Raw genomic sequence first — 26,193 nt, forward strand, 5'->3', positions numbered from 1 at the left:
TGAGCTGAGTATCTTATCCTGTAATTTCCCTGTGTGTCAGGCTACCTGTAAGAACCAGTAAAGAACAGACCTGACATAGCCTCTTAGTAATGGTGCTTCTTCCTCTCTTCACACTTCCCGCTAGAAGGTCAGCTCCATGAGAGCAGGGCCAGTCCCCATCTCTCTCCACCACAGAGCCCCTACCACCAGAATAATGCCTGGTATGCTCTCAAGCAATGCCGGCCAAACTCCCTCTCCCACAGTGTGAACCCAGTGACAACAGACTGATCACCCACTGAAGACTGAAAAACTAATAGGTCCAGGGCCTTCAACAGATTTAACAGCTAAAATTCATCCACCAGCACCTGTTGTTCACCTACTGACTAGTGAAGTACAGTGTTGAGGAGGAAAGAGGGGAGAGGCTAAATTAATTACATAATTCTTCTTTTTCCTCCTTCAACAGTATTTGCTAACATCACTGAGTGTTTGACAAAGCATTTAACAAATTCCCTGCAACATTGCCATCATAGAAGTAGTTTATCATTTCCATATTACAAACAGGGAAATGGAGGTAAGCAATTTGGACAAAATTAAGTTAGTCAAGAAGGGTTTTGAACCCAGACAATCTCTTTTCAAGTCTGTTCGGCAAACACTACCTCTACATGATTAGGCAACAGATAGTTAATGGACACCCACTATGAGCTGGCTCAGAGTTGGCAGACTCAATGTGTTCTGGATGAGGTTTTGTGATCTACGGCAGAAACTTCTAGAAATATGGTCTTGGGCATGGATCAGTGGCAACCATGAAGCTCTGAGCATCACTGAAAAGCTTGGAGAGGGCCTGTTCTCCTAGAAAGTTGTTTATCGTCTCAACATGTTTTATACCTCTCAAAGAACTTTCACCAGAAAAAGGGTGAATAAATGCTGAATATCAAAATGACTGAAAATCACACTCACTGATGTAACCCGTGATCTGTTTTGATCTGTTTTTTTTTTTTCTAGCAGTCTTGTGAAAAGGAAAGCTGCATGATTTCTCCTCCTACATCCAGAAACTGAGCAGAGCTGAACCTTGTATTCACTCTTTATTCTACATTTTCAATGACACAAGAATTAGTAGGATTCTGCAGAATGCCTTGAAATGCTTTTCATTCACTTGGGCGTCACTGGTAGTCACTGGTTTGTTTATTTAATCTGGGTGGTGGTTCAAGTGCAGAAGTCAACTTCTCAGCCACTCCTTCAGTTGGGGCTAACCTCAGCCTCACAGATTCAGTGACTTCTCGGCACTCTCCACCCTACCGTCTCTTCACCCCTCACCTCTTCACCTTTACTTGCTCCTCCTGAACTTCCGGGGAACAGCTTAGATACTCCATGCCTTGAACATTTTTATAAGCGTTCTCCTTGTTGTCTTTCCTGAGGTTTTCTTTATTTATTTTTTTTTCTTTTTAAAGATTTTATTCATTTATTTGACAGAGATCACAAGTAGGCAGAAAGGCAGGCAGGGGGTGGGGAGTAGGCTCCCGCTAAGCAGAAAGCCCGATCCTTGATCCCAGGATCCTGAGATCATGACCTGAGCCAAGGGCAGAGGCTTTAACCCACTGAGCCACCCAGGCGCCCCTTTCCTAAGGTTTTCTTTCATATGCTGTATACTTCCTGATTTTATTTTTGGATTCAGATAGCTTCCTCATCTTTTGCTCCACACAGCCTCTACATGGACTCTGAAACAGTCTTTAATAGTCTTTATCTTGAGAATGATTCCAATGACTTGCTAGTCCCTAGTACCTAGTAGACCCTGGAAAACTGTGTGTTGATGAATATCAGACTTTAACGTAAGTCTTTTTCTCTCATTCACTTATTTTTCCAGGCATGCATACACGTTCACTAAGCACCTTCTGTGTTCTGTGGACTGTTTTGGGTACAGGAGATACAGTAGTTTACGAAAAGTCAGTCCTGGGGCAACTAACTGTCTCCTTCAGAAGAGAGAATGACTCTTGATCTTGGGGTCATAGGTAGGAGTCTCACATTGAGTGTAGAGATTACTACAAAAAATGAAAAAACTTTAAAAAATTCAGTCCTTACAGAGCTCATATGGGGAGGGTGGACAGACCTATAATGGACAAGATAAAAAAAGTAAATCATAGTGTATGTGAGGTGGAGATGAGAGCTAAGAAATGAAACTGGAGGGAATGGGATAAGGACTGGGGGAGGGTGATAACATTGGATGGAGGGCCAGGATATTCTGAGAAGGTGGCATCTGAGGAAAGATCTGAGGAAGGTGAGATAACCTAACCACATGACATCTGGAAACAGTTCCAGTAGAGAGGGAGAAAAAGAGCACGTGCTGAACATCTGGTGTGTTGGGAGAGGAGCAAAGGTCAAAGAAGGGATGCTGGTGCAGAAGGAGCAAGGAGAATAGAAGTAGCTGAGGTCAGAGATGCAGCAGCAGGAAATGACATTTTCTGACTTGCATTTTCTCAGACTCGCTCTTGTTCCTGTTGAGAAGAAGCTGAAGTGGGACAAGGGCAGAAACAGGGAGACTGCTCAGGAAGCGATGACACCATGATCCAGACAAGAGAGGACAGTGATTTGGGCCAGATTGGCATCAGTGGATGTGGTTGAATTCTGGATATATTTCAAAGGTAGAACTGGGAGAATCTGTAAGACAATAAGAGAGGTCAAAGGCAACTCCAAGGATGTGGGCTCGAGACAACTGGAAGGAGGGAGTTGTCATTAACTAAGTTGAGGAAGAGTCAATGAAAGAGAGTTCGTTTGGGGGCGCCTGGGTGGCTCAGTGGGTTAAGCCGTTGCCTTCGGCTCAGGTCATGATCTCAGGGTCCTGGGATGGAGTCCCGCATCTGGCTCTCTCTCAGCAGGAAGCCTGCTTTCCTCTCTCTCTCTCTGCCTACTTGTGATCTGTCTCTGCCAAATAAATAAATAAAATCTTAAAAAAAAAAAAAAAGAAAGAGAGAGAGAGAGTTCATTTGGGGCATGTTTAGTCTGAGATGCCTACTACATACCCATGTGAAAATGAGAAAGCAAGGACTGTCTCGGGTCTTACAGATAGTACTCATTCTATCCCAGCAACAGTAGCACGAGGCTGGAAGTAGATACCTGGTCCCTGTTTACAGAGTAAATTGAGGCCCAGACAGGATGAGTGACTTACCCAAGGTGACTGGCGAGTAGGTGCTGGGACTGGAGAGGTGGGATTTAAACCTGCACAGCGGGCTCCAGAAAAAAGAAAAGAAAGAAAGAAAACCCTGCCTTAAGCTCTGAGCCAGTCCCTGCTGCCTGTGTCTTGGCACACTCTGATTAGATTAAGTCAGAGGGTTCTGCTGCCTGACCTGAGTGGGGCTGGAGCCTCACATGGGCTGAGAGAGGAGTAGGGGAAGTTCCCCAGAAGAAAGCCAGGCTATCTTACCAGAAGAAAAGTGAAAAGTTCCCAAATTTCGAAAACAAGAAAAGCACACTGATGTCAGAAGTTGCCCACTCCTAACAACTTGGGCAGTTTATAGATGAGTCACATATGCTTTTCAAACCACCCAGAGAACCCCAAAATTCATGCCACAAATTTCTCAGCAGATTTTCTTACTGGATGTTTATTCTGATTTCCTGGGACTCTTGTGTTCTCCATTCTTCCGTTCCATACAAAGAGGCTAAAAGTCAAATAGCTCAGCTGGGAGGAGGAACACATTCTTGAGCATCTGAGAGCCAACTGTGCAATGTTTTCCTGACTGAGTGTGCTTCAGAGCAGGCTCGGAACAAAACAAACAAAAAGCTCAAAGCCCCACATGTTATTCACTGAAAGTAAGGGTGCTGAATATTATTCACTGACTTTCATATTTTGATTTTTTTTAATAAGCTTAACTTTTAGAGCAGTTTTAGGTTCACAGCAAAATTAAGCAGAAAATGCAAAGTGCCCATAAGCCCACTTTCCCCCAACGTGCACAGCCTCCCCACTATCAACATCCCCCTGAACTGATACACTTGTTACAGTAGGTACACTGAATCGGCTCATCGTGATCACCCAAAGCCCATAGTTTACTTAGTGTTGTACATCACACAGATTTTGACAACAGAATGTATAGCTACCAATACAGTGTCACATAGAATAGCTTCACCACCCAAAAAAAATCCTGGGCCCCTCTTTTTATCCCTCTTTCCCCCTAACTTCCGGCAACCACTGATCTTTCTACTGTCCCCATGATTTTGCCTTTTCTAAAATGTCATATAGTTAGAATCCTACAATGTGTAGCCTTCTGATTGGCTTCTTTCTCTCAGTAATATGCGTCTAAGGTTTCACCATGTCTTTGCCTAGCTTAACAGCTCATTTTAGCACTCAATAATATTCCATAAGTTTACTTATCCATTCACTTACTAAAGAACATTTTGGTTATTTTGTTGCATTTTCTGAAACAAGATTTTTTTCAACCTGAGGAGTTTTAAAATTCTGCTAATTTTACTAAGTAATTAGTAGTCAGAGTAAAATCCAAACATTTATTTTAGAAAGACAGCCCTTCTTGCAAAGTGACAGCTCTACACATACTTTTTTCAAGTTATACTAACAATCACAAGCTCAGATGTAATTTTGAAAATTAAGGGTATAGGGGCACCTGGGTGTCTTGGTGGTTAAGTGTCTAACTCTTGACGTAGGCTCAGGTCATGATCTCAGGGTCATGAGATGGAGCTTGGGGATTGGCTCTGCCCTGAGTGGGGAATCTGCTTAAGATTCTCCCTCTCCTTCTTCCCCTCCACGCTCCCCCCATGCCACCCGGATCCCACACACACTTTCTCTCTTTCTATATATATATATAATTTTAAAAAAAGAAAACTAAGAGCTTGAAGAAGAAAATTACATCACTCAAAACTTCATCACTCAGAAGCAAATTTCGTTAATATTAATAATGTAATAACATTTTATAAATAATGCATTAATTATATTACTGCCTATAATTATTTAATTAATTACTAACCTGTTGTCAATTATCATTTATTGTTAATAATTAAATTGATTAATAGATGATTGATACTTGGTTGGTTGCATTTATTAATAATTTATAGTTGGTTAATAATTCATTGTTAATATTAAAATGAATAATCTGCACAAATGATGCTAAGTGAAAAAAGTCAGTCCCAAAAGACCATATATTGTATAGTTCCATTTATATGAAATGCCTAGAACTGACAAATCTATCAAGACAGAAAGTAGATTACAGGTTGTCTATGGCTGCATTTTGGGGGCATGAGGAGTGAGGACAAATGGGCATGGGGTTTCTTTTAGGGTTGATTCAAATGTCCTAAATTTGGATTGTGTGGTGGTTGCTAAGCTGAGTATGCCAAAGACCATTGAATCATATACTTTAAAAAGACAAATTTCATGGTACACGAGTTATATCTCAATAGAAATGTTCTAAAAGTTCCTGCACTTGGGGGGCCTGGGTGCCTCAGTTGGTTAAGCAACTGCCTTCAGCTCAGGTCATGATCTCAGGGTCCTGGGATCGAGCCCCGCATCAGGCTCCCTGCTCAGCGGGGAGTGTGTTTCTCCCTCTCCCTCTGCCCAACCCTGCTCCTCCTCTCCCCGACTCTTGCTCTCTCTCTGTCTCTCATTCTCTCAAATAAATAAATAAAATCTTCTTTAAAAATAAAAATAATAAAATAAAATTCCTTCCTTCATGGAGCTTACATTATCTCGTTGCTACTCTGTCCCATTTCTCCTGGATCTGATATGAAGACAGCCCATTTCATATTTGATGCCACGGGGGAAAAAAAAAAAACCAAGAGGAAAAAAGAGACAAGGGGAAAGAGGTGTATTTAGCATGTATTAGTTTATGCTACTATCCAACATTGTGGTAGCTTTTTGGCACAGTTCTCCGTAACTCCTCCCGGACCTGGAAACAGGGAAAATTGTTTTCATGGGCAGAACTGTTCATATGCTGCTTTTCCCTGCTCTTAGAAGGAGAATGAGGGAAGGAGAAAGGAGAAAAGGAGGATTAAAAGGAAGTAGAGGAGGGGCACCTGCATAGCTCTGCCAATTAAATGTCTGCTTTCAGCTCAAGTCATGATCTCAGGGTCCTGGGATCCAGCCCTACGTAGGGCTCCCTGCTCCGCAGGAAGTCTGTGTCTCGGTCTGCCTCTGCCTCTGACCCTGAGCGTTCTCTCTCACTCACTCTCTCTCATATAAATAAATATTTTTTAAAAATAAAAGAAAGCAAAGGAAAAGAGAAAGAGGAAGAAAGGGACAGGGGAAGAGGAAATATTAACTGAGCATTAAGCAGGTGCCCAACACACCATTGGGCTCTGAGATGTATCATGTTATTAAATCCTAAACCCAACCCTCCTCCCCCCAGAGGTAGGTACTTCTACAACACTCATTTCACAGATTTGGAAACTGAATGCAGTGGGCCTTGAATTTTTAGAAAGGGGTGGGCTAAATCAATTATGTAAAATCTTTCCTACAGAATATTATGTAGCTATTAAAAAAAAAAAAGGTGCCTGGGTGGCCCAGTAGTTAGGTGTCTGCCTTGGGCTCAGGTCATGATCCTGGGGTCCTGGGATTAAAACCTGCATCTGGCTGCCTGCTTGGTGGAAAGTGTGAAGGGTAGGGAACAGAAAGATGGCAGAGGGGAAATGAGGCTTTTTACATTGTTTTCAGTTCTGAACTATGGGTTTATATGGCCTTTTCAGGAATAATATAAAAGTCACCAAATAGCATTTAAAATAAAATAAAGATAACTATTTATATTACAAAAATGAACAACTGGGGACTGCGGGGATTTCACATCTTATCAGTCATGCTTATCAAAACACGTCCAGTGGAGAAATCAACAGACCCCAGTGTTGCGTGCAGCTGCATCCTTATTTCTTCATGTTTCAAAACCACACAAAGCTAATGAAGACATCCTTCCTCTGTGCCTCGACCTGATTGCGGCCCCCCCCCGCCAGTGGCTCTGAGAATGGAGCCTCCAGACAGGAAGTGAAAAATTTATCTTAAGGTCCCGAGAGGAACACTTATGAATATGTATATGCCCGAGAGAAGACTATTTGGAAATTCAGAAATGTTTCCCAGATAAACATCCCCATTTCCCTGGGTCCTTTTAGAGCCTTCACAGTGGGGTCACAGTGACTCCAAAAAACTCCATTTCAGTGGCTTTTGAAACCTCCACTTGTCTGGAGAGCATCAGCCCCTTCCAAAGAGGCCCTCTTCACTATTTCTGGAGGTCTCATGGGGTATGTTTCTTCTCTGCTCACCCAGCCCTGTGGTGTCCATCACAATTTTCCTTTCCTGTTCTATCACAACTGGTGACTAGGCTGAAGAGGCTGCATGCTGGACACCTTCCATTTGGGCTTCTAGATTCTTCTTCTTCTTCTTTTTTTTAAAAGTAATCTCTATACCCAACGTGGGGCTCAAACCTATGACCCTAAGATCAAGAGTTGCATGCTCTACCAACTGAGCCAGCCAGACGCCCCATAGCCTTCTAGATTCTTCACCTATCTTCATCTGGCTCTCTGCCCTGGCAGTCTCTCCCAGAGGGTGGACAGACAGTGGGTCCATTAGAGCTGCTATCACGAAATACCAAAGATCAAGTGGCTTAGAAACAACTGAAATTCCTTTCCCACAGTTCTGGAGGCTGAGAAGTCCAAGATCAAGGCACCAGCACAGTCACATTCTGATGAGGGCCTTCCTCCAGGTTCACAACCAGGGCCTCCTGGCTGTGATTTCACATGGTGGAAGGAGTGAGAGATATCTGAGGAATCTTTTTTATAAGGTACCAGACCCGTTCATAAGGTCCCACCCTTAAGACTGAAGCCCCTCTCACAAGCCCACATCTCAATACCACTGTCTTCAGGAGTTAGGAGTTCAAGATATTCATTTGGGGTGGCATTCACAAACATTCAGACCATAGCATTTCCCCAGCTGGTTCCCTTGTGCTAGGTTGCCTCACTCTTGCTGGATTCATTGACAGAGGGCACTGCTCCTCTCCAGGTGGTCTCTCCATGGGACCCTTTCCATCCAGATCCTTATAGCCACTCCATCTGCTCATTCCTTCAAGCCTTGGTGTGCTCTGCAAACCTTCAATGCCTTTGTAAAGGGTCCCTTCTTCAGCACTCCTCAAAGTTTCCTAATCTGAGCGTGTCCTCTGCGTCCTCCTAGGACCCTAAATGATATGGACTGGTCCTTCCACAAGGCAGTTTGATTTTGTCCCATCATTGCCTCTGTGGGCCACCTTCACTGGGAATCTTCAGCTTTGCCATGGCTAGGTCACTTTTTGAGAGCTGGGTTCCCCCACAATGCCACCCATGGCTCTGGGTCTCACAGTGCTCTCTCTCTCTCTCTCTCTCTGAGGCCCTCTCTCACAGAGAGAGACACTACCAATAATCACACCAGAGCAAAGGACACCGATTGCCACAATTGTGGGTCAACAAGGAAGTTGGGCCTTCACACATGCACACACGCACATGCACACAGAGACCAGTCTCCACTAGACATGATGACCATTTCATTCTTCTCTGCTTTCAAGATCTCCTTTGTTATCTGACCTTTCCTCCCACAAATAAATTTCTGGAAGCCCCCATGCCATCCACCCAGACTTACCTGAGCCCCAAAGACAGTCTGACTATTAAAAGATGAGTACAGTGTGGTATAGTTTGAATATAGAGGAGTTTCATCTGTTACCAGATGCAACGCTAACACGATAGCACCTTACCTTCCCCGTGACTTATATTTGGTTGATGTGCTCAGTCACAGACTGTGAAATGGCCTCTTCCCTCCCCTCAGTGATCCTGCTGGCCTGGCCTCCTAGCTGCTGCTGAATAATTCAGCCATGTGGCCACAACGGGGCCTTTGCTTTTGTTTCTTCTACCTAAATGCCTGATATCCACAGATATCAGCACGGTTGGGTCCCTCCACAATTTGGAATCTTTGTTCAAGCATCATCTATGAACGCTTTGCTGACCTCACTATTTCGAACCACAGCCCAGTCCAATGCTTTCTCTGCACTTCACTGCTGTATTTTTCCCATATTTTCCCCCACCACCTTCCAAAACACAATTTCCTACTTTATACCAGTTGCATATTGCTTCTCTCCACCACCCACCAGAGTGTGTGTTCCAAGAAGGCACAGACTTCCGTCCCTTCGCTGAAGGAATCCCAGTGCTTAGAACATAAGACACAAGTCTTAGAACATTAGACACATAGACATGTGATATTTGTTGAATGACTTCGAGACTGAAGCAGAAATGTGACCACCCGTCTCTCTTGTCAGAGTGTTTCAGTCAATAGCTCCCTGTTGCTCTAAGGACAAAACTAAAGCCCCTTCAGCATATTTACAGACTGGCAGTAATTCACTTTCTGGTCTTACACAAGCCAACTTCCCCCATCACCATGAGTTATTATAAAAGATGAACTTATACGATGTAGGAAAAATAAGAAATAGTAGAGTTGATAGCGCTGTGATGAAGAGGGACAAGGACAGGAAAGTGACCTGTTTAAGGAAGAGCAAGCGTGCCAGGCATGTATTATTCTGGTGCCCACTATCCCCCCACCACCTTCCTGGACCCACACTACCTACCTTTGGAGGAATGGCTTCTCTTCCTCCCAATGGACAATATTTGCTGAATGAGTGAGAGGAAATACAAGGAGTCAAACAAACAAATTCAGTGGAAAAAAGAGATGGTTAGTGGATCTTGGCAAGAAGGAAAGCAAGTACTTCCAGATGTTATTGGTGTCAAAGAAAACCAGAATCAGACACAGGGTAAAGAGGTGACAGCAAATTTCATTCAGGAACTACTACAATAGAAGAACAGGAGCCCTGAGTGTAGACCTGAGCTTCAGTTCCAATCGAGCCTGGACGAGTGGGGATTCCCAGCCTAGGAAGAACAGCGGGGAGGTCAGTGAGTAGAAGATTACTAAGAGGGACATCAAGGGCAAGGAAGGCATTCTGGCTAAACCACGTAGGGCTCTCGCTAAAGATTGGTAAAGTGAAGGGAAAACAATTTTCCTCTACCCTTCTGAGTTTTTGACTGAGGTCCCTGTAATAAAAGAGAGAAAAATAAACAGATGTATTAGCATGTATACCTCCATAAGGACATGGGAGATACCCAGGGGAAAGAAAAAAAGAGTAACTCCCTGAAGGGACTCAAAATTCAGTATTAAATACTACTTGAATAGGGAAAGGGGAGGGAGGAGGCCAGGTATGGAAAGTTACCCGGGAAAGTACAGTAAATAAACGCAAAGTTTGCGATGCAGATTTAAGTCAGGTCCGTTCCCCACCCCCCCTCGGCACTGGTAAGATTGTCTTGTGATTTTGTGGTCAGCTTTATGGAGGTATAACTGACACATCATCAGGCATTTAAAGTATACAGGTGTTGCTTGGATACACAGATACATTGTGACGATTCCCCCATCAAGCGAATTAACACCCCATCACCTCACTCACACAGTTAACCTGTTTTGTGTGTGGGAACATTTAAGGTCTACTCTCTTGGCAAATTTCAGTTGTAGAATACAATCTTATGGACTATACTCACCATGTTATTTTTTAGGTCTTCAGACCTCATTCATCTCAAAACTGAAAGTTTATACCCTTTTAACCTGTGGCCCCTGGCAACCACTTTTCTGTTTCTGTTTCTGTTTACAGAAGTGTGATTTGCCAACTTAAGGTAAGTTATAGATAGCTTGAGAGAAAAGAGAAAAAAAAAATATTTCCTTAATCTGGAAAACAAAACAGACAAGAACTGGTAATATCATCCAGAAGCAGAAAAATACCACACAACTCTAACATACATATAGAAACATATATAAACCACGCAGACAGACACAAAAAGAGATCTTATAGTTTTCATTCTAAAGTTTTAGGGTGTCTGGGTGGCTCGGTCGCTAAGAGTCTGCATAATGCTCAGGACATGATCTTAGGGTCCTGGGATTGAGCCCCACGTCTGGCTCCCTGCTCAGTGGGAAGCCTGCTTCTCCTTCTCCCAGTCCTGCTGCTTGTGTTCCCCCACCCCTGTGTGTCAAATAAATAAATAAAATCTTTTAAATAAATAAGTAAATACATCAATATAAATAAAATAAAATAAATTCAAAAAAATAAAATTTTAGCCATGAGACATGTACAATACTATAAGGCTCATCAGTTTATAAAAGGACAGTTGGGGGGCTCCTGGGGGAGCTCAGTCAGTTAAGCATCTGCCTTTGGTTCAGGTCATGATCCCAGGGGCCTGGTGGAGTCCTGCATCAGGCTCCCCGCTCAGTGGGGGGATCTGCTTCTCTCTCTCCCTCTGCTCCTACCCCTGCTCATGCCCACTCAGCCCCTCTTAAATAAATAAAGTTTTTTTTTTTTTTTAATTCAAAAAAATAAAAGAACAATTGGATCCACATTGTGTTTCTGGTGGATGGAGCAGGTTAAGGTTACCTGCCGTTCTATGTGATAGATGTTTTCGGTGATGCGTCCCACAGAATCTCAGAACCCGCCCCCTGGATCTGCAGACACACAGGCAGGCTAAGGAATGATGTTTGTTACACTCATGCTGTGTGAATAACCTTGGAAGCCTCGTTATTTGCAATATAAGATTGGCCTCCAGGTCAGAACTGAAGAACCTTCTGTTCTGGACACCAAGAGCTACAAATCCTGTCTCACATCCCCACTGGCTCCAAGCTGGGCTGGCCCCCCAGAATGGAATCCAGGAGGGGAGGCAGGCGCACATAGCCCAGGTTCCTTAAAAATATAAAAACATGATAACATAAAAATGTAGTTCACTCCAAATTGCATGTAGGCAAACAAATGTTTATCTTGAAACCCTGTCATTTACCCTATAAATAGGGCCCTCCCGCAGATGGTCGGCTGGAAGTCTCACCTGAGGGGAGGACTCTGCCGAGGCCTCTTAATGGGGACTCCCACCTGGCTGACTCCAGGGGGCTTCCCCAGCTGATAAGGTTGGATGTTGTAAGTACCCGATTTGATGTAACCTTGCCTTATTCTCGTTTATTGCCCACTATTACCCTCATCTATGTGTAGAGATTCCTTTCTTCTGCTGCTTCTATTAGGTTTCTATAATAAAGATAACATGTTATTTCCTTTTCGAAACTGAAACACTGCTATTATAAATCCTTTGTTCAGAACACCTGCTCTGACGGCCAAAGCCTTTTACTAATATTTGTAGAAGAGCTTTTAAGATTTTTTATTTACCTAGCTTCCAAAGAGCTCCTTTTTCCTTTTCAGCCTCAGTAATTCCTTCTGGAGGTCTGTGTGTTCCTAGGGAGCCCCTGGTAGAAGATAAGGGGTCAGAAGTTCCAGTGACTAAAGGGAGCTGGGGGCCGAAGTGGGGAGGGAAACATCTGGAAGGGATAGACAGAGCCATGGAGGAGGTGAGGTCTGGAGGGGGACAGACCAAAGGATTCCAGGAAACTGGATGATCAAAGGGAGCAAGAGGAGAAAGGAAGAGTAGAAACAACAAGAAGGAGGAACCAGTTTTGGGGGGGGTGGGGATCTTAAGTTTCTGAAAGAAGCCAAGGAAATCCTCAATGACACCACGCCAACACGGAGGATGTGGACAGACTGATGGAGGATAAAGTCAGCAGGAATTCAAGAAGGGGGTTACAGTGGACTGAGAAGTCCCCACGTGACGAACAGAATCAAATACAACAGGTATTAAAAAAAACAGCTCCTATCAGGTTTTGAGTATCAACTACCAATGAGACCAACTTTTCTGATCATAGAACTCTTTTGGAAACACCTGCATGCCTCCGTGGGTTAAGGGACTGGCTCTAGATTTTGGCTCAGGTCCTCATCTCAGAGTTGTGAGATCCGGCCCTGCATCTGGCTCCACACTCAGCGGGGAGTCACCTTGATACTCTCTCCTCCCACTACCACTGCCCCTACTCGCACACCTAGTCTCTCTCAAATAAATAAATAAATCTTTAATAAAAACTCCTTCAAATAACATCAGATTTCAGCTGAGACAAGTAGTAAATATTCCCGGCAGTATTAAACTCCTTTTCTTTTTCAAATATGTTTTTCATCCTCTTTCTTTTAAACCAATGTATACTTACCATCCTTCACATCCTGGTATAGAGAGGCAGAGACCCTCACCCATGGAGATTTCAATTATAACAGTAAATGGGAACTAATTCTCAGTTTTCAGAGCTTCACTTTCCTGTGATTTCTGTTTCTTGAAAATAATTAGCTTAAAGTAATCTTTATACCAAAGAACCTTATTTTGCAGTTGATATATTCCACAATCCTTCACAGGCCAGAGTGATGAGATACTGAGGGTGGAGAATGAAGAACTAAATCATACGTCAAGGGAGGAGATTTTCACTCACCTGACCAGTAGGATTCTGCTTTAGCAAGAACGTTTCCTAAAACTGGACTAAACACACCAAGGACAGAGTCCAAGATGAGATGGGGGTTTCAGGGCTTAAAGAAGCCTGAATAAATTGAGTTCAAGGATGACCTCTTTGTCACTTGTCAGAGGATTCTGTCAGAATAAATGGTGAGCTATTTATTTATTTAAGCCACTGTCACTGCTTGTGATGAAGTTTTAGAATATAAGTGAGGTTCAGTGGGGTAAGGTCTAGAGACCACAACCAAGAAAAAATTTTTGAGGAGTCTTTGGTGCAAAATGATGGTTTGTTAAAGCATGGGAACAAGAATCGTGGGCAGAGAGAGCTGCTGCCCTGGGATTGTGAGGGGTGGCAGGTTTAGTACGCTGGGGTTGAGGGAGGTAAGGAAAAGGGAGGTTTCAAAAGAACTTTCTTATGCTAAAGAGTACCTACAAGATGCCTGAGGCCTTGCCTTTGCAAGGTTAAGGTTATTTTTCCGCCTCTAGCAAGGCATTAACATCAAGATAGTTGAGAGATTGGAGGAAGAAGGTCACACCTGTCCCACCCAAGAGTGGGGGTGGGGAGAGGTGGCAGGGTGTCCGCTTATGCTTTGTCTTCAGCTGGCCTTCTGTTCCCTCATCACTTGGAAGATCAGTCCTGAAATCCAGAACCTATAGCTGAGGATACAGGGCTGCTTGGCACTTATGAGCTCTGGGAGGAGCCTCAGGGGGTGGGGAGAGGTGGCAGGGTGTCCGCTTATGCTTTGTCTTCAGCTGGCCTTCTGTTCCCTCATCACTTGGAAGATCAGTCCTGAAATCCAGAACCTATAGCTGAGGATACAGGGCTGCTTGGCACTTATGAGCTCTGGGAGGAGCCTCAGTGGCTCTGGGAGTACTCCCTGCCCCCACTCTACCCTGTGGCCCACAGCCGGAGGAAGTCAGCCAGAACAACCTAAGAGCCCGAGTCCAGAACGCTTACAGCCATATTCGCGCTGGCTGCTCAGTTTTGAAATCATGTCTGACTTTCTCCCCTGGAATCATGGATTCACTTGTAAGAATCCAATGCGCTAATATATGAAAAGCATTTAGAACTCTGCCTGGCACCTATAAACATGGAAACAAAAGTGTGTAAACAGAAAAATGTCTGAAAAAATGCGCACCACATTCAGACCAGTTATTTCTGGGGAATGACATCGGGAAACGTAACTCGACATAATACATTTCTTAATTTTTTTTTGTAATTAAAGGAGATGCAATAATTAGACATTGCCTATGGAAGATGTTGGTGATGATGATGATTTTGGCAAATAGTTACTATGTGGATGGTGCAGCAGAGTACAAGAACTAAGAACTAAGAACATTTCTCCTGGTTTGAGTCCTGGCTTTGTAAGTCCCAAGCTACAGTATCTTGAGTTATTTTCCTGCTCTATGACCCTGAGTTTTCTCCCTGGGAAATGGGGATGGGGATGGGATATTACCTTGCAAATTGCATTGTGAAGCTCCAAAACGTTAATGCATGGGAAACACTTAGAATTGCTCCAGGTTGGAGCAGCTGGGTGGCTCAGTGGGTTAAAGCATCTGCCTTCAGCTCAGATCATGATCCCAGGGTCTTGGGATCAAGCCCTGCATCAGGCTGTCTGCTCAGCAGGAAGCCTGCTTCCTCCTCTCTCTGCCTAGCTCTCTGCCTACTTGTAATCTCTGTCTGTGAAATAATAAATAAGTAAAATCTTTTTTAAAAAGGAACTGTGCCAGGCACACAGCAAATACTCCTCCCTTCTTAGCTAATGTTGGCAAGTCATCTGTGACCTTTTAGCACATTCTCAATCTTAGAGAAAAATGTGGGCTGGGATTTTTATACCAATGTAACTAGGGATCATAGGATAATAATTAGGTTTCAACTGGGGTTTTGTTGATGGTGATTTATTTTGCTTTGGTATTTGGTGGGGTTTTTTGTTGGAGGGGGTTGTTTGCTTCTTTTTAGTTTTTAATTAGGTTTTAAAACACAGAGAGAAGTTAAGAGACCAGCAGCAGACCCCCCCCTCTGCCCTTCGTGTGTTTTGTTTGTTTATATGTTTGGTTGTTTTTAAAGATATTATTTATTTGTAGGAGGGAGAGCACAAGCAGAGGGAGAGGGGAAAAGGAAGAAGAAGAAGCAGTCTCAGTGGGACTTAGTGCCAGTGATAGGGAAAACTGTACTCTAGGATGGCTGACCAAACCAGCAAGGGAATTCCAGTCCCTGTCTCAAAGCCCTTCTGGGTTCTTCTTTCCTACCCCATTTCCCACACATGCATCAAAAGTATGCAGAATGAGAAGGGTATAAATCCCCCTCCCTGCTTGTGTTCGGGGCTCAGACTTTTGGAGAACAACCTTGTCTGAGCCCACCGGGGTTAAATAAACCTCTGATCCTCCAAAGTCTCCAAGTGCCACTTGGTTCTTCTGCCAGGACTCAGTCCAGGTTCCACAACCCCAGGACCCTGGGATCATGACCTGAGCCAAAGGCAGACACTTAACCATCTGAGGAACCCAGGTGCCCCTTTCATATACTTTAAACACTTATTACTCTTGGGTCAATGGTCAAAGGAGCAAGACTGAGACAAAGCAAAGGTCAAGCAAAGCTTTATTTCCACCAAGCATCAAGAATCAAACTGACCAGCCAGGGAGGTCTCTTGCAAAGAGGTGACGACCCTCTGCCTTACAGACTAGCTTTTAAGGGCAAAGGCCAAGTGGTTGGGCCTGACCATGCACAGGTGGCCAACTCATTGTAACACAGAGAGAAAGCTACACAGTCCTGCTAGGTCACACATAAGTGACCAATTGAATTACAATTTATCCTATAGTAGATATTTGAACTAGCCTATCACCTTGGTCAGAATTGGCGCCCAAAAGTCACCCTAAGGAGGGAGGAGTCAAGATGGCGGAGAAGTAGCAGGCTGAGAGGACATCAGGTAGCAGGAGATCAGTTACATAGCTTATCTAAAGATTGCAAACACCTACAAATCCAATGGGAGATTGAAGAGAAGAACAGCAATTCTAGAAACAGAAAATCAACCACATTCTGAAAGGTAGGACCAGAGGAGAAGTGAATCCAAGCGACGGGAAGATAGACCACTGGGGGAGGGGCCGGCTCCCGGCAAGCAGCAGAGCAATGGAACACTAAATCAGGACTTTTAAAAGCTGAGGGACATGGCTCCAGAGGCTAAACCGGGGTGAAGCCCATGTGGGGTCAGCGTGGCCTAAGGTCCCGCAAGGTCACAGAAGGACTGAGGGTGTCTTGAGTGTCACAGAGCTTGCAGGTATTAGAATGGGGAAGCTGGCTACAGAGACAGAGCCGAGGAGTGAGCTCTCAGCTCGGGGTTACCTTGAACTGGTCGCAGGAATGGGTGAGCTTGGAGCGCAGCAGGAGGCCAGGGAGACAGGAGTGATTGGCGCTATTCTCTGAGGGTGCACTGAGGAGTGGGGCCCCGAGCTCTCAGCTCCTCTGGGAGGGAGACTGGGAGGCTGCCATTTTCATTCGCATCCTCCGAAACTCTACGGAAAGCGTTCAGGGAACAAAAGCTTCTGAAAGCAAACCTGAGCAGATTACTCAGCCCGGCACTGGTAAGGGTGATGCGATTCTGCCTGGGGCAAAGACACTTGAGAGTCACTACAACAGGCCCCTCCCCCAGAAGGTCAACAAGAAATCCAGCCAAGACCAAGTTCACCTACCAAGGAGTGCAGGTTCAATACCAAGGAGAGCAGCGGAATTCCAGAGGAGGAGAAAGCAAAGCACAGAACTCATGGCTTTCTCCCCATGATTCTTTAATCTTGCAGTTAAAATTTATTTTTTTTTAATTTTTTTTCTTCTTCTCCTAATTTTTTTAAACTTTTACCCTTTTCTTTTTTAATGTCTTTTAACTAGTTTATCTAATATATATATATTTTTTTCTTTTTTATATTTTTTCCTTATTTGTTTTCTTTTTTTAATTGTTTCTTTTCTTTTTTTTTTTTTCTGAACCTCTTTTTATCCTCTTTCCGCCCCCCCCCCCCCCCCCCACGATTTGGGGTCTCTTCTGATTTGGTTAAAGCATATTTTCCTGGGGTCTTTGCCACGATTTTAGTATTTTACTTGCTTCTTCATATACTCTTACCTGGACAAAATGACAAGGCAGAAAAATTCACCACAAAAAAAAAAAAAAAAAGAACAAGAGGCAGTACCGAAAGCTAGGGACCTAATCAATACAGACATTGGTAACATGTGAGATCTAGAGTTCAAATTGACGATTCTCAAGGTTCTAGCCGGGCTCGAAAAAGACATGGAAGATATTAGAGAAACCCTCACCAGAGAGATAAAAGCCCTTTCTGGAGAAATAAAAGAACTAAAATCTAACCAAGTTGAAATTAAAAAAGCTATTAATGAGGTGCAATCAAAAATGGAGTCTCTAGAAGAACAAATGACACAGAATAAAGAAACTGTGCAAAAGAGGGACAAACAGCTACTGGACCACGAGGGGAGAATTTGAGAGATAAGTGACACCATAAGATGAAACAACATTAGAATAATTGGGATTCCAGAAGAAGAAGGAGAGAGTGGAGCAGAAGGTATATTGGAGAGAATTATTGGAGAGAATTTCCCTAATGTGGCAAAGGGAACAAGCATCAAAATCCAGGAGGTGCAGAGAACTCCCCCTCAAAATAAACCAGAATAGGTCCACACCCCATCACCTAATAGTAAAATTTACAAGTCTTAGCAACAAAGAGAAAATCCTGAAAGCAGCCCAGGAAAAGAAGTCTGTAACATACAATGGTAAAAATATTAGATTGGCAGCAGACTTATCCACAGAGACCTGGCAGGCCAGAAAGAACTGGCATGATACATTCAGAGCACTAAATGAGAAAAACATGCAGCCATGAATACTATATCCAGCTAGGCTATCATTGAAAATAGAAGGAGAGATAAAAAGCTTCCAAGACAAACAAAAACTGAAAGAATTTGCAAACACCAAACCAGCTCTACAGGAAATATTGAAAGGAGTCCTCTGAGCAAAGAGAGAGCCTAAAAGTAGTAGATCAGAAAGGAACAGAGACAATATACAGTAACAGTCACCTTACAGGCTAAATACAATGGCACTAAATTCATATCTCTCAATAGTTACCCTGAATGTTAATGGGCTAAATGTCCCAATCAAAAGACACAGAATCAGAATGGATAAAAAAACAAAACCCATCTATATATTGACTACAAGAAACTCATTTTAGACCTGAAGACACCTCCAGATTTAAAGTGAGGGGGTGGAAAACAATTTACCATGCTAATGGACATCAGAAGAAAGCAGGGGTGGCAATCCTTATATCAGATCAATTAGATTTTAAGCCAAAATAAGAGATGAGGATGGACACTATATCATACTCAAAGGATCTGTCCAACAAGAAGATCTAACAATTTTAAATATCTATGCCCCTAAAGTGGGAGCAGCCAACTATATAAACCAATTAATAACAAAATCAAAGAAACACATCAACAATAATATGATAATAGTAGCGGACTTTAACACTCCCCTCACTGAAATGGACAATCATCCAAGCAAAAGATCAACAAAGAAATAAAGGCCTTAAATGACACACTGGACCAGATGGACATCACAGATATATTCAGAACATTTCATCCCAAAGCAATAGAAGACACATTCTCCTCTGGTGCACATGACACATTCTCCAGACTAGATCACATCCTCGGTTCTAAATCAGGTCTCAACCGGTATCAAAGATTGGGATCATTCCCTGCTTATTTTCAGACCACAATGCTCTGAAGCTAGAACTCAATCACAAGAGGAAATTTGGAAAGAATTAAAATACATGGAGACTAAACAGCATCCTTCTAAAGAATGAATGGGTCAGGGCGCCTGGGTGGCTCAGTGGGTTAAAGCCTCTGCCTTCAGCTCAGGTCATAATCTTAGGGACCTGGGATTGAGCCCCACATCGGGCTCTCTGCTCAGCAGGGAGCCTGCTTCCTCCTCTCTCTCTCTGTCTACTTGAGATCTCTGCCTATAAAATAAATAAATAAAACCTTTTTATTAAAAAAAAAAATGAATGAATGGGTCAACCAGGAAATTAGAGAGGAATTGAAAAAATTCATGGAAACAAATGATAATGAAAACACAATAGTTCAAAATCTGTCGGAAACAGCAAAGGCAGTCCTGAGAGGAAAATATATAGTGGTACAAGCCTTTCTCAAGAAATAAGAAAGGTCTCAGGTACACAACCTAACCCTACACCTAAAGGAGCTGGAGAAAGAACAAGAAAGAAACCCTAAACCCAGCAGGAGAAGAGAAATCATAAAGATCAGAGAAGAAATCAATAAAATAGAAACCAAAAAAACAATAGAACAAATCAAAGAAACTAGGAGCTGGTTCTTTGAAAGAATTAACAAGATTGATAAACCCCTGGCCAGACTTATCAATAAAGAAAAGAGAAAGGACCCAAATAAATAAAATCATGAATGAAAGAGGAGAGATCACAACTAACACCAAAGAAATACAGACAATTATAAGAACACACTATGGGCAACTCTACGCCAACAAATTTGACAATCTGGAAGAAATGGATGCATTCCTAGAGACATATAAACTACCACAACTGAACCAGGAAGAAATAGAAAGCTTGAACAGACTCATAACCAGTAAGGAGATTGAAACAGTCATCAAAAATCTCCAAACAAAAGCCCAGGACCAGATGGCATCCTGGGGGAATTCTATGAAACATTTAAAGAAGAACTAATTCCTATTCTGAAACTGTTCCAAAAAATAGAAATGGAAGGAAAACCTCCAAACTCATTTTATGAGGCCAGCATCACCTTGATCCCAAAACCAGACAAGGCTCCCATCAAAAAAGAGAATTACAGACCAATATCCTTGATGAACACAGATGCGAAAATTCTCACCAAAATACTAGCCAGTAGGATCCAACAGTACATTAAAAGGATTATTCACCACGACCAAGTGGAATTTATTCTTAGGCTGCAAGGTTGGTTCAACATCTGCAAATCAATCAATGTGATACAATACATTAATAAAAGAAAGAACACGAACCATTTGATACTCTCAATAGATGCTGAAAAGGCATTTAACAAAGTATAGCATCCCTTCCTTATCAAAACTCTTCAAAGTGTAGGGATAGAGGGCACATACCTCAATATTACCAAAGCCATCTATGAAAAACCCACCGCAAATATCATTCTCAATGGAGAAAAACTGAAAGCTTTTCTGCTAAGGTCAGGAACACAGCAGGTATGTCCATTATCACCACTGCTATTCAACATAGTACTAGAAGTCCTAGCCTCAGCAATCAGACAACAAAAGGAAATTAAAGACATTCAAATCAGCAAAGAAGAAGTCAAACTATCACTCTTCACAGATGATAGGATACTATATGTGGAAAACCCAAAAGACTCCACTCCAAAACTGCTAGAACTTATACAGGAATTCAGTAAAGTGTCAGGATATAAAATAAATGCACAGAAATCAGTTGTGTTTCTCTCCACCAACAACAAGACAGAAGAAAGAGAAATTAAGGAGTCAATCCCATTTACAATTGCACCCAAAACTATAAGATACCTAGGAATAAACCTAACCAAAGAGGCTAAGAATCTATACTCAAAAACTATAAAGTACTCATGAAAAAAAATGAGTAGGAAATGAGAAATGAGGAAGAAACAAAGAAATGGAAAAATGTTCCATGCTCCTGGATTGGAAGAACAAATATTGTGAAAATATCTATTCTACTTAAAGCAATCTACACATTTAATGCAATCCCTATCAAAATCCCACTTTTTTTTTTCAAAGAAATGGAACAAATAATCCTAAAATGTATATGGAACCAGAAAAGACCTCGAATAGCCAAAGGAATATTGAAAAAGAAAGCCAAAGTTGGTGGCATCACAATTCTGGACTTCAAGCTCTATTACAAAGCTGTCATCATCAAGACAGCATGGTACTGGCACAAAAACAGACACATAGATCAATGGAACAGAATAGAGAGCCCAGAAATAGACCCTCAACTCTATGGTCAACTAATCTTCGACAAAGCAGGAAAGAATGTCCAATGGACAAAAGACAGCCTCTTCAATAAATGGTGTTGGCAAAATTGGGCAGCCACTTGCAGAGAAATGAAATTGGACCATTTCCTTATACCACACATGAAAATAGACTCAAAATGGATGAAGGACCTCAAGGTGAGAAAGAAATCCATCAAAATCCTTGAGAAGAACACAGGCAACAGCCTCTTTGACCTCAGCCGCAGCAACATCTTCCTAGGAACATCGCCAAAGGCAAGGGAAGCAAGGGAAAAAATGAACTATTGGGATTTCATCAAGATCAAAAGCTTTTGCACAGCAAAGGAAACAGTTAACAAAACCAAAAGACAACTGACAGAATGGGAGAAGATATTTGCAAACGACATATCAGATAAAGGGCTAGTGTCCAAAATCTATAAAGAACTTAGCAAACTCAACATCCAAAATAATCCAATCATGAAATGGGCAGAGGACATGAACAGACATTTCTGCAAAGACGACGTCCAGATGGCCAACAGACACATGAAAAAGTGCTCCATATCACTCGGCATCAGGGAAATACAAATCAAAATCACAACGAGATACCACCTCACACCAGAATGGCTAAAATTAATAAGTCAGGAAATGACAGATGCTGGCGAGGATGCAGAGAAATGGGAACCCTCCTACACGATTGGTGGGGATGCAGGCTGGTGCAACCACTCTGGAAAACGGCATGGAGGTTCCTCAAAATGTTGAAAATAGAACTACCCTATGACCCAGCAATGGCACTACTGGGTATTTAACCTAAAGATACAAACGTAGTGATCCAAAGGGGCACATGCACCTGAATGTTTATAGCAGTAATGTCTACAATAGCCAAACTGTGGAAAGAACGTAGATGTCCATCAACAGATGAATGGATCAAGAAGATGTGGTATATATACACAATCGAATACTATGCAGCCATCAAAAGAAATGAAATCTTGCCATTTGCGACGAGGTGGATGGAACTAGAGGGTATCATGCTTAGAGAAATAATTCAATCAGAGAAGGACAACTATCATATGATCTACCTGATATGAGGAAGTGGAGATGCAACATGGGGGTTAAGGGGGTAGGAGAAGAATAAATGAAACAAGATGGGATTGGGAGGGAGACAAACCGAAGTGACTCTTAATCTCACAAAACAAACTGAGGGTTGCTGGGGGGAGGGGGCTTAGGAGAGGGGGGATGGGATTATGGACATTGAGGATTGTATGTGCTATGGTGAGTGCTGTGAAGTGTGTAAACCTGGCGATTCACAGACCTGTACCCCTGGGGATAAAAATACATTATATGTTTATAAAAAGTAAAAATAAAAAAAAAATTTTTTAAAGGCACCTTAAGGTTTGGGCCCATAGTCCTTGGTAGCTAGGAGACCGTATGCACCCCCACTGATTGAATGCTTCCACCTGGCCTGACCCACCCTTGTATTTGGGCTTTTTACCTGGGATTGGTTTCCAGGACTTGTTTTTAAATAAGTTCCCTGAAGGGGGAGGGGCAGGGCCAGGATGGAGCTGCTCTGGCTAAATAGGCCCTTACATTCTCCCTCTCAGAGGAACCTAAGGAAGGACCCAATCATGGGTCCAGGCTGGTCTCAGCCACAAGGTCCAGTGGTTAGTGGGGATTGGTTCTGGCATGAAGAGGAAATAGTATAAGTAACATTAGTGGGGTAAGTGAGAACGGCGCAGTCTTAGCTTTAGGGGATTATCCTTGTCTGGTTGGCTTTTCCATTCTGGAACAAAGTCCTTGGGAATGGTGTGTGGGTCAGCTGGTTGGACGTGGTGTGTAGTGGACCCAGGGAGTAATCCCGTCGACCTTGAGAGCGGGTGGGAGTGGTCAGGATTACGATGTGGTTCAAGTGTCAGTTCGTAGAGAGGTCAGGCCATCTCCACAAACCAGGATATCCACAGCCTGCAGTAGCCCCCCATCCCAAGAAACTCCCTCATGGAGATCAAAGCCTAAATAATGTTTTAATAACTAAATAAGTGTCATGGCTCTGGCAAAGCTGTGCTTCCGTTGCTGACACCTGTAAGAGACTTCGCGTCCCCCGCAAGCATGATTCAATCCTCAGCGGCTATTTCCACTATTCCCACTAACCCAGTCAGGGTCCTCCCTTCAAATCCTTCAATTTTCTGAAGCTTCCTCCTTATGTCTGGGGCTGACTGACTGGCAAAAGCAAGATTGTCTGAACGAGCTATTGTGCAACTTCTCTGACGTTTACCTCAAGTTGTCTAGCTTAGGTAAACAAACATTTAAAAACAATCAAATCTAGAATTTAACACCCATAAAGGTGTGTTATTAAAACACAATTTTTCTCTCTAAAATAACCCTCGTTTGCAGAGATAGCCAAATCAAGACTAATTCATTTGAAAAGTGAGTCCAGTTTTAACAAACTTGGCCTAATTATTTACATAAGCTCAGCAAGAACAGTGAGTGTGATCATATAGATCTTTTGGAATCTGCTTTGCTGGAACTTCTTATAAGGAATCTCTAGGTTGAACTTCTAGTAGCCTCTCCAGGCCAGAAGCCAAGCCATGTACTTGCCATCAGACATGCCTGCAACACCTGTCGATTTGGGCGAATTCCTCTTCCTGAGGTTTCCAAAGTATCCTGCCAGGAAGTGATATTCTTTACTCACCTGGTGAGGCTGCTGGGAACTCTGTAAACAAGGTATCAGGCCAAGAGTTCCAAAGGGCTTTACGGCTCCAGGTTTTATAAATTCAACTTTATTTCCTTTAAGCTGTCTGGTCATATCTGAGTCTTTTCAAATATGACATTCCAGTCAAAGCCTTGGTAAAATAACCAGTTTTTCCAGTGGTGTCCTGTTATAAAGGAGAACAGATTCTTATTGAACTTATGCAAATGACTGATTGCCATGGAGGAAAGAATACTTGTTGAGACCTTTTAGTTTCAGAGGGTTCAGATAGAGAGAAAAGTTGAATGCCTTGATTTGTTTACAAATGAGTACTTTTACATCTCTGTAAGTTATAGATAACTTAAGAAAAAGTCGCCCTAGTCTGGAAGAGCAAACGTTATAGAACCAGTCATATTTAAAATACGACAAAATCTAAAGAGCCACAACATTACAATTTCCTTCCGTTCATCTAGTCCCATGTTGCTACTTCTGGTTTAGTCCAAATGCAGCTTTTACTTCTGTAAATTCTTACCCATTTTAGTTCCAGGATTTTAACATATCAAAGACCTGTTATTTGTCCTGAAAGTCTCCCATATGAATTTCTTTTAGGGCAGAATTCATCTTACAAGAGAATTAAAATAATTACAAATGACAAAAACTCAGAATAGATATGGTTAAATATCAAGTGATGACCCTTATCAAAACATTAAAACTTTAGGAAATGTATAGAACCTCTAGAGCAGTTACAGCATTTACCCAAAAGTAACCCAAGGTTTATCATTGGTTTAGCAGTACTCCCTGAGTAACCTAGCATATCAAGGAAAAGCCTTATGAGTCAAAGAGACCTCATTTACAACTCTGGGTAGGCAAAGAGAAAACCATTTACATTTTTTTTAACAGATCAATTAACCTAAGAAAACTTTGCCCTTTTAAACAGAGAGAAAACCAGCTTTTTTATACCAGTGTCTTTCCTTTTTATCCTTAAGCATGCAGTCTTAAGATAGTGGGTTTACTGGGTTTCCCTCCCATTGTGAATGATGTCGCAGACAAAAGAGAGGGGGATCTTTCAGATGCTGTCCTGCTTGCATCCCTCATGGGAACTTACGAGTGTCTTAGCTAACATCTGTCCATATAAGCTCCAGACCAGGCTACTTCGTGGAGTAGGTGACCATTATGCCATATGACGCCCCGCAAGACTCAGGGTGCAGCCCACTCAGACTCCATAACCGAAGTGGTGGAACCATACAGACAGATTCACAGTCAGGCACTCTTCAGATTTAAACAGGTTGGACACCACCCCCCTCCCCGGGCTAATGGGAGGTAATCAGTCTCCCCTTCTATTCTTTAGGAATGGATCTGGCTCAGACAGTGGCCCCAGGGCTTTCCTGGTCCAATGGGCTGATCCAGTCAGTTGTCCCTGGCCTATTGTTGGTCCAGCAGGGCAGAGGTGAGCCTCGGCTGTCCAGGAGAGCCCAGCCTTGGGTCCACTGAGATCAGCGGGGTGCACCTAAACCCTAGGGCAGGTTCTCTGTTTGCCCTCCGAGGCCCATCTCCTGTCCCACCCCAGTGATACAAAGGGGGATGGTAACGGGGTGTTTCCGCAGTCTCTCAAGGCCAAAAGGCCCTTTCATGTACAAGTACAATATATAGAGTGACACCTCAGAAGAGTGCTAAATCACCTTGGGGCTGTTTTTCTTTCTTTCTTTCTCCTGAAGATTTTTCTTCACAAATCTTCTATAATTTACATTCAGGTTTTGTCCCAAGTCATTTTCTTCCAAACAACCAGTTCATTTAGCACAAAATTACCTTTTCTTACTTTTAACAAAGTGTATTCCCATTCCTTATCTCTTTTTTGCATTATCTCCTACTTTCCTACATACAGAGTTGCTTCCCTTATTTCCACCAGTCTTAGTTACACTTAGCAGAATTTTGTACTCTTACAAATACCTTAACCTCTAATGAAGACTAAATATAAACCAAATGAGAACAGTTACAACAGAATTCTTAGAAGGCAAATTTATGAATCAGTTAAGCACAAAACATGTTTACCAACAGATTTCAAAAGCACAAACCTAGTTCCCAGCAACCAACACTCTAGCATTTTATCTCATTTGGTTTAAAGTTTCAGGTTACCAAAGACTTTGAAAGCTACTTTAACAATTACCCATTAAAACTTTGAGACAGACAATTGACC

This window comes from Mustela nivalis (genome assembly GCF_964662115.1).
Source record: "Mustela nivalis genome assembly, chromosome: 4".
Lineage (NCBI taxonomy): Eukaryota > Metazoa > Chordata > Mammalia > Carnivora > Mustelidae > Mustela > Mustela nivalis.